This window comes from Callithrix jacchus, chromosome 13 (genome assembly GCF_049354715.1).
Source record: "Callithrix jacchus isolate 240 chromosome 13, calJac240_pri, whole genome shotgun sequence".
Lineage (NCBI taxonomy): Eukaryota > Metazoa > Chordata > Mammalia > Primates > Cebidae > Callithrix > Callithrix jacchus.
The window spans coordinates 118419180-118428402 of NC_133514.1; positions in this window are offsets into that span (position 1 = coordinate 118419180).

Consider the following 9223-nt stretch of genomic DNA (forward strand, 5'->3'; position numbering starts at 1 on the left):
AGGAACCTCTCCTGGGCATGGCAGGTGGGGACCTGCCCTTACGGAGGGTAAATCCTCGAGAAAGGCAGCTTGTTAGATGGAATCATACTTCCTGCTCCCCAAAAAATGAGATCCATGCCCTAACTCCTGGAGCCTGTGAATCTTTTCTTATTTGGCAAAAATTGACTTTGCAGGTGTGGTTAAATTAAGGATCTTGAGATGGGGATTTGTCCTGGGTGACCCAGGTGAGCTCAGTGTCATCACAAGTGCCCTTGTACAAGAGACAGAGGATATTTAACTACAGAAGAGGAAGGGGAGGCAATGAGACCCCAGAGGCAGAGACTGAGAGATGTGGCCATCAGCCAAGGAACACCTGGGTCCACCAGATGCTGGAAGAGACAGGAACACATTCTCCCCTTGATTTTGAGGATTGACACTGACTTAGAACCTGTGGCTTCCAGAACTGGGAGAGAATCAACTTTTATTGTTTTAAGCCACTAAGTGTGAGGTCGTTTGTTCCGGCAGTCATAGGACTGTAATATAGACAGACTTTTACAAGTATTCATGATTGGTTCCTTGAAGCAGACAAGAGAGGTGTTGCAAGAGAGGGATGGGGACGCGTAGGAGGAACAGCTTCCAGTTGTCAGGGCAGGCTGCTCCTGTGCCCAGATGACTGCTGCACTTGGCTGCACAGTGGTTGAGAAGACACTCAACCTCACCTCCTGTGTTTGGGACCCACCATCCCCAGATCTTAGGCCCCTTTTTCAATGGTCCCTGTCTTGGTATGTGGTGCCCAAGCCAGAAGCCTGAGAGGCATCCCCACTCCATCAGCCACTGTGCCCATTCCCCCTCACAGACCTCTCCACTCTGCCTGCTTTCTTCATGTTCTCGGACACAACTCTAGGTGGAGCTCACCTGAATTACCATATTGGACTCCTAATCCTATCTAATCAAGGCTGCAGCTTGGCCCTCTTCAGCCCAGGCAGCCTTCTTGCAAGAACCCTAATCTGATCCTCTGAGCGGATGGCCAGTCATGACTTCCCGCTGCCATGAAGATTTCTCCCAGCAGTTTGGGCAGGCTGTACAAAGCTCGTCATCCTCCTTCTCACAGGTGGTGAGCCTGAATGTTGAATTCCGTTGAGTTCCTCTCATCTGCTATGCCCTTTTGTCACTGGGCCTTCATGTATTCTATTCTTTTGCTGTTGGAAATTCATTCTCCCTAAATTAACCCGTAAGACTCCACTGATGCATTATTTTCTAAAAAAAAAAAAAAAAAAAAAAGAAAAAAACGTGGCCCTATACCTTCAGTCCTACTCCTTTCAGCCTCCATGTTTCCCTTCCTTTCTCATCAAATCATGTAGTCATGATTTTGTTTAATGACTATGTGACTAGCTCCCTGTAACCTCCATGAGGGCAGGAAGCTGTGGTTTCCAACTCATCATGCTTTCTTTAGTAGGATTAGAAAAGGATGGACATGCATCCCATGAACCAGATATTCTTAGGGGGTGTGTTGATGTGTGAACATCTTTCATCATGATTAAATTGACTAAGATGCAATCATGCATCTTTATAAGATTGGAGAATAAGACTAAGAGCCTCTTGTTTAAGGGTACCAGGCAACAGACAAATGCCAGAGAGACATGTTCACATCTGTCCTGTTACAGAAAACATGCCACCCAGTAGTTCTCCAGAAGCCAGCACCCCAAATCAGCCTCTTAGCCGTGATCACGCATGACATTCTAGGTGAGAGATGTGTCACAAAAAATGTTTCATCACAGAGAAGCAACAGAGTTTGCAATTGCTTCCTCAGAAGCATAATAAACTAGGGAAGATTTCATGTCGCCTCTAGGGTGAGAGCAGCTTCATTCTCCTGCATATTGACCTGCTTTGACTGAGAGTGATGGAGAGGCTGGAGGTATAGTCAGAGCTCAGGATCCGGCTGTCATGGGTGGCCTCATCACTGTACGGTGCTGTCTGTGATAAATACAATAATTGCCACACCACTGATATCTGTAGCAATTATAAATGCTGCAGTGCTCTCCTCTCCTGCAGACTCAGGGCAGGGAGGAGGGCATCGGGCTTCCACATGGCATTGTCCATGTGTGCCTGTACAAAAAAGGCTCGCCTTACTGCTCTACATCAGGCATGGGCAAATGTTTTCTGCAAAGGGGCAGATAGTAAGTATCCTTCGCTTTGTGGGCCATTTGGCTTCTGTTGCAACTACTGAACTCTGCCATGGTAGTGTGACAGCAGTGAATTTGGAAGGGAGTGAGTGTGACTATGTCCCACTACGCAGTTACTCACAGATGCTGGCATGTGAGTTTCACTTAACTTTCACGTGCTGTGAAATAGTATTCATTTTTTAATCGTTTTTTCAGCTACTAGAAAACATGAAAAACACACTTAGTTCACAGGCCACTCTCTGTCAGGTTGTGTCTGGGTTTGGCCTATGGGCAGAGCTTTCAGGGCCTTGCTCTGGTCAGTAAGAGAATCAAAGGAGTTCATGATAGATTAGGACTTGAAACAAACAGAAAATGATCACACGTATGCAAATAGCCACACATTTTGGAAATGCCGAGGATAAAAATGTTGCATACAAGAAACGTTATTTAAAAACACAAGACTTGGGCCGGGCGCGGTGGCTCAAGCCTGTAATCCCAGCACTTTGGGAGGCCAAGGCGGGTGGATCACGAGGTCAACAGATCGAGACCATCCTGGTCAACATGGTGAAACCCCGTCTCTACTAAAAATTACAAAAAATTAGCTGGGCACGGTGGCGCGTGCCTGTAGTCCCAGCTACTCGGGAGGCTGAGGCAGGAGAATCGCTTGAACCTGGAAGGCAGAGGTTGCAGTGAGCCTGGATCTTGCCACTGCACTCCAGCCTGGGCAACAGAGTGAGACTCTGTCTCAAAAAAAAAAAAAAAGAAAGAAAAGAAAGGGAAAACACAAAAAAGCTGGAAACTAATAATAAGAATCTCAGGGAAAAATTCTTTCTATTCACTTAAAAATGGTATTATAAATTATTGTGTATAAATTAAAGAGGAAATTAAGTGTTTAATAACAGAAAAAATAAAACATGAATATTACAAATCGAGAGCTACATAACTAAGCCACACCCACAAGGAAATGCATTACACCATCTGCATTCTACACTGATAGAAAACACAGAGTACTCAACTCAAGCATTCAGAAAATAACCTCAAACCTTTCTAATTTAAAGAAAACAGAAGGAAAAATACAATAAAGTAGAAAGCCAATAAATCAGAAAAACGCAATCTAGAGCGGATGAATGACTTCACAAAGCAAATCTTTGAAGGAAAATTCGAAGCACACTTTTGGGAAAAAGAGGGCCTGGAGGGCCATGGACCACAGGAGTAGCTCTGTCAGGTGGGGTGAGAGGAAGGTGCTGGGGCCCCGCTGCAGCCGCTAGCCCTCACCATGACCACCCCATTCGTGAGCCCACTGGGCATCTGCTGGTGGATGAGGAAGGAGTGTGTTTTCTGTCAACTGGTAGGATCACCTTGCTCACTGCGTATTTAAGGCCCCCTCTGAGCTGGACGCTTTCTGGTGGGTGTGGTATAAGATGCAAAGATATGCACACTTTGTACCTATTTCTGCAGGTCTGAACACAAGCCTCCAGCCCAGACCGCTCCATCTTTAATCCTCCAGCTTTGCTCCTTCCAGCTAAGCTCTTTGTCACTGCCCAAGTTTCCATTTATGTACTTACCTCAAATCTCTGCCATTCCATCCAGAAGCTATTTGGAAACGGACTTGGGCCAGGGCTCTGCATATCTCCGGACCTCTATGCATCCCCATGTCACAGGGAGCAGGGCAGGAGAGTGCTTTGGGTTCTCTGGTATCAGTGTCTGCTCAAACTCTGTGTCTGATATCTCTCAATAGATCTGGGTATTGTCCTTCCCCCTCAAGTACTAGTTACTCTAGAAAATGACCATAAGACCCATTGAGCCAAACCAGTAGAAGCCATGAGTGTATAACTAGGGTAACACTGCAGAGCCTTTGCAAGGAGCCCTGCCTCTCCCATCATCCATGGGCTCATGATTTCTTAAGCACAGCGGACAAAGGAATTCTGCTGGCCTTCCTTTTAAAATCACTTTTGGAAACGTAAGTCAAGCAATATCCTCACTGGCTTCCTGTCTGTCTCCACCCTAGAAGCACCAGGGTCTAGTAGCCAGGCCCAGAGACCCAGGGGTCCAGGGCTGGATGACGCTTGAGCCATGCTGCTCTGTGCAGTCATTACATCCGTCTTCCCTCTAACCTTCAGCATCTGGCCCCTGACGCTCTGAAACCTTATCATCCCTTTTAACACTCAGGAGGCCGGTTCTAAAGTAACATTTCTTAGGTCAGCCCTATTTGCCTGAAGACAGCCCACAGCTGGGCCTTTCATGGCTGGTGGCCCTCACTGGGGCATTTCTGACGGTGCTAGTAGAAGGAGTGCCTCCTATACCAACCCCAGAGAACAGAGTTGGCCAGTGGATCTTCTGTTCTCATAAAATTGATGTATTTTAAGATGCCGTCTTTTCCGACACGCAGACTGTAGTCCAGGACTCTATTGGCACCTTGGGCTGGGTAATCCTTTGCTGAGGGGTCCTGTCCTGTGCATTGGGGAGTGTTTAGCGGCATCCCTGGTCTTTGTTCACTTGATGCAGTGGCACCTTCCCTCACTGTGGCACCCCCGAATGCCCCCCGGCATTGCCAAATGTTCACCAGGGGACACAACAACCCGAGTGGAGGGCCAGTGCTAATGTAAATATGACCACAGTTTCCAAGCCTAGTAGTGAGTCCACAGAAATTCCGGATTGGCTGCAGGTTTTCTTCCAAGGCATTAACCGCTGGGTCACTTTCTAAACACTTTCTGAAAGTGTTTCTGAATCAACGGCCTCGCCCTACCCAGCTGTTTCTGCCACCCTCTCTGGTCTAGCGTGCCCCATATCCACTCCTGGGCTTGGGGTATGTTCCTAGCCACGTCCTCCCAATTCCTGGAGGACTCTCCTTTTAAAACAAGACTTTCCTTCTGGAGCAGATGAGCATTTCTTTGCTTGAGTTGTGTTATTGATCTGGAAGCATTGAGAGGGGTGGCACCGACATTAAGAAGGGCAGGCAGCCTCTGTCTTGCAAGTCCTCCAGCCTGGGGTGGGGTCTGCGTGGTCTCCAGGCAATGGTAGGCGACCATCAGTCCTGCTGGACAGTGCTCAGGGAAGCCCAGGGCTTAAACTCTAAAGACCGTCTTTGCAGTGTCCCAGCCCAAGTATCAGGGTCTTACTAATTCTGTGACTTCAGTGCAGGAGGATTGACAGGGAACAAATTCAGCCCTTCTCTGAAACTGTACCACTCCTGAACTCACATTTTGGGCTTACGTTTTAGTAAAGTTTGCCTTTGGGCTACAAGAACAGAGATCCTTCTAAAAATGCTTCCAGGCAGGCCTTCTGGCTTTTTCAGTGTTGCTTTTTATTTCACAGATGCCATCCTTTTTATCAGCAGCCACCCAGCTCCTTCACATTCGTGCCGACGTGTGAGCTCGGCCCTCCCTGCACTCAGCCTGGTTCAGGTCGGTGAGAGCCTTTGTCATCACGATGCTACAACAGACCCCACGTTGTCACTGTCTTCTCTCCACCAGCAGTTTCCCACCCCATGACCCAATGCTGAGCCTCTGCTTCCTAGAACTACTCCTGGTTCTACCTCTCTTTAGTTTCCTTCTCCAGAAGCGGACCCTGTGTGTGTGGGGGGAACTTGGAGAGAATGTAGCTTATTGAGGAGGTGGTTTCAGGAAGGAAAGTGAGACAGAGACAGGAAGGCAGCCAGGGAAAGTGTCATCAGTGAGCACGTTTCCGCAGTGGGCACCAGTGCTCAGTCCTGCTAGAAACCTCTGGGAGGGATTGAGAACAGATTCCAGAGCCTTGCACAGGGGTGAGGGGGCTGCTTCTTTACTCTCCAGTCCACAGACATGGTTAAATAAGAGTTGCTCCCACAGGGGCCGGTTTCCAACACATGCATCCTGCCCTGTGTGCAGACAGAGCATGCCATAGAAAGCCCCCTGGAGAGAGCTGCAGTGGGGCGCTGTGCCCTGTGTGCAGACAGAGCATGCCGTAGAAAGCCCCGTGGTGAGAGCTGCAGTGGGGCGCTGTGCCCTGTGTGCAGACAGAGCATGCTGTAGAAAGCCCCCTGGAGACAGCTGCAGTGGGGCGCTGTGCCCTGTGTGCAGACAGAGCATGCCGTAGAAATCCCCCTGGTGAGAGCTGCAGTGGGGCGCTGTGCCCTGTGTGCAGACAGAGCATGCCGTAGAAATCCCCCTGGTGAGAGCTGCAGTGGGGCGCTGTGCCCTGTGTGCAGACAGAGCAAGCTGTAGAAAGCCCCCTGGAGAGAGCTGCAGTGGGGCGCTGTGCCCTGTGTGCAGACAGAGCAAGCTGTAGAAAGCCCCCTGGTGAGAGCTGCAGTGGGGCGCTGTGCCCTGTGTGCAGACACAGAGCATGCCGTAGAAAGCCCCCTGGTGAGAGCTGCAGTGGGACGCTGTGCCCTGTGTGCAGACAGAGCGTGCCGTAGAAAGCCCCCTGGTGAGAGCTGCAGTGGGGCGCTGTGCCCTGTGTGCAGACAGAGCGTGCCGTAGAAAGCCCCCTGGTGAGAGCTGCAGTGGGGCGCTGTGCCCTGTGTGCAGACAGAGCATGCCGTAGAAAGCCCCCTGGTGAGAGCTGCAGTGGGGCGCTGTCTGCCTGCTGGAACACAGAGGGCCATGAGCCTAGGGTTGGGCAATGAAGACACTGATGGGACCTGCTGCTAGAGAACAGGAGGAAACTCCCAGCTTGTAGCCTAATCAGGGAAGACCTGTGGGTTTTTGTTTCTTGCTCCCTTCCTTTGTTAACTTTTTTGACTTCCTTTTGGAATCTAACCTCTTCCCAATGTGTGCAGTCCTGGTGGATCTTACTGGTCAGTTTCCCTGCCCTCCCGTCCCTCAAGAGCAAGCTGTGTGACCCAAGCTAGGCCAGTGGAACTCTCTCCTCATGTGTTGAATCTTGAACATAATGTGCAAGGATTTTAAAAAATAGTTGGCCTTCACTTGTTTTGACGCGACCATTGGTTGGTTCTTGCGACTCGGACACCAGGCGATGTCCTGAATCCTATCCTGATGAGATGTCTCGCCGGTCTCCTTCCATTGCTATGAGCTGAATAACATCCTTCCAATGAAACAATTCTCTGCTTCAGTCGGTCATAATACACTTCTGTTGCTCAAAACCAAAGAAGCCTAATTGGCAAGGTGGGCTTGGACTTTACACAAGAGACAACTGAGTTTCCAAGTTTATAGAGGATTGCATAAAAGTAATACAACTAAAAAGTGACAGAAACAACAGTCCAATTCCAAATGTGGAGTTCTTTTTATTAGAACAGGATCCCTCTCTCTTATATGTATTTATTCCTAAAATCATTCCTAAAAGTTTCACTCAGCTACAGCCAATAGGGCTGCAAAACTTCGATGGAGGTCAGATCCACATTACTGAAACAGATGGAAAGCTGTTGAAAGCATGAGTTCTGTTTTACGTTTCTTTCCATGCCCATCCCTTACTCCTAAGTACATTGTCTTGTAAATAGAGGTCAGTTAGATATATTTGCTGATTGATTATCCAAACGATAAGTGAACGTCTGAGAATTGCATAGCTCATGCGTCTTTCTCTTCCGGCGTCTTTCACGGGTTCTTAGGCATTTCTGGTGTGTGTCTAGACTAGCTGCTTTCCCCCCTTAATGGCTCCTGTCCCTTCAAACATCCTTCCAGAAAGCACTCTGCCGCTGTTCTAGATTTGTGCGCACCTGCACTTGCCCACTTCATTTCTGCAGATCTGTCTGCTCAGTCCTGCTAGCCCTGGGTCCCTTGGGATTAGACACCTCATTGGAAGAACTATTGGCTCCCTGGATCCTGTTCTCCTGCCTTGACCTGGTGCAAGGGCACCATCCTCACCCTCATGAGAACTCAGGGCCTCACTCCGCCTTCACACCCAGGAGGGAATGGAGACAGTGAGGAAGACTTTTAGAGTTCTCTCATACAAAGCTTCCAACATTTCATTGTTAGATAAACTATTGACATTTTTTCTCGATGTTGACACATTGTCTTATTTCTTCAGAAACGTGTCTCAGTAATTTATCTTTTTGAGATACCTAGTTTTCATCAGTTATTATGAGGCGTAGTTTAATATTGTAACCTCTTTTCTTAGCCTTTTCAGTACCCTCACTGCAGACATATATTTTCTGAACCCTCATATGGCTAAATTAAATCATGAACTCCATAGAGATAAGAGATTTATTCACTTTTGGGTCCCTAGAGTTCAGCAAAGCACCTAATACATAGTGAGCACTTCCCAAGTGTTTGCTGATGGAATGGATGAATTAATATATCCGGGATAACTAGTCTATGTGTATATGGCATTTCTCAGTAAATACACACCTTATTCTACATAAAATATTCATGTCCATAGTGATCCCTACTCTATTTCAAGCCAAGCTGTGACCTTTTCTTTAAATTATATGACAGCAATGGTGAACTTGTGATGAGATAGTTTGCAGTTTCAATTAAATTAATTACAGCTATGAATTCAGACCCAGAATACACTGTTTTTCACAGAAGTGGTGGAAATCCGGGTGGACGAGGCTGCATGTTGAAACCCAGAGTCTCTGTGACCTCAGCAGGGTGGAAGTTTGGGATTGCAATGTGACTCTTCCATCCTCCTCATCCATTCTCCCTAGGCCAGTTGTCATCTGTTGGCTATGGTGTGGATTCTCAATTTTTCCTTCCTGACATTGGCACACGACGTACCGTATCAAACTCCCATAAGAGGACACGTGCATCTAAGTTGAAATGAAGGAAAAGGTTGCATGCTTTTCTTCGTAAAGATCACCAAACAATAGGAGATGAACATGCTGCATGTCTGAAATGCATTCCCGAGAACTGGAAAGATGAATCTGTTTTCTTTTCAAAGTTGGTGTCCATTTGATTTAACTGAAATCCCTGCCATTGACTGTCTTCCTGCAGGTCAACTTCATTCTCTATGGATCACTTCGTAAAAATGTTAACCTAATATTCAAGCCTAATTCAAGAGAGTCCAAATCAAAATATACGATTTCCAGTTATCTCCAATTTCAAAGCTCCTTTGTCCTGATTTTCCCCCTCAAACCCAGTATACATTAATTTATTGTTATTAGTCTCTTCCGTTGAAACTAGTCTGTCATATGGTGGAGGTGATAG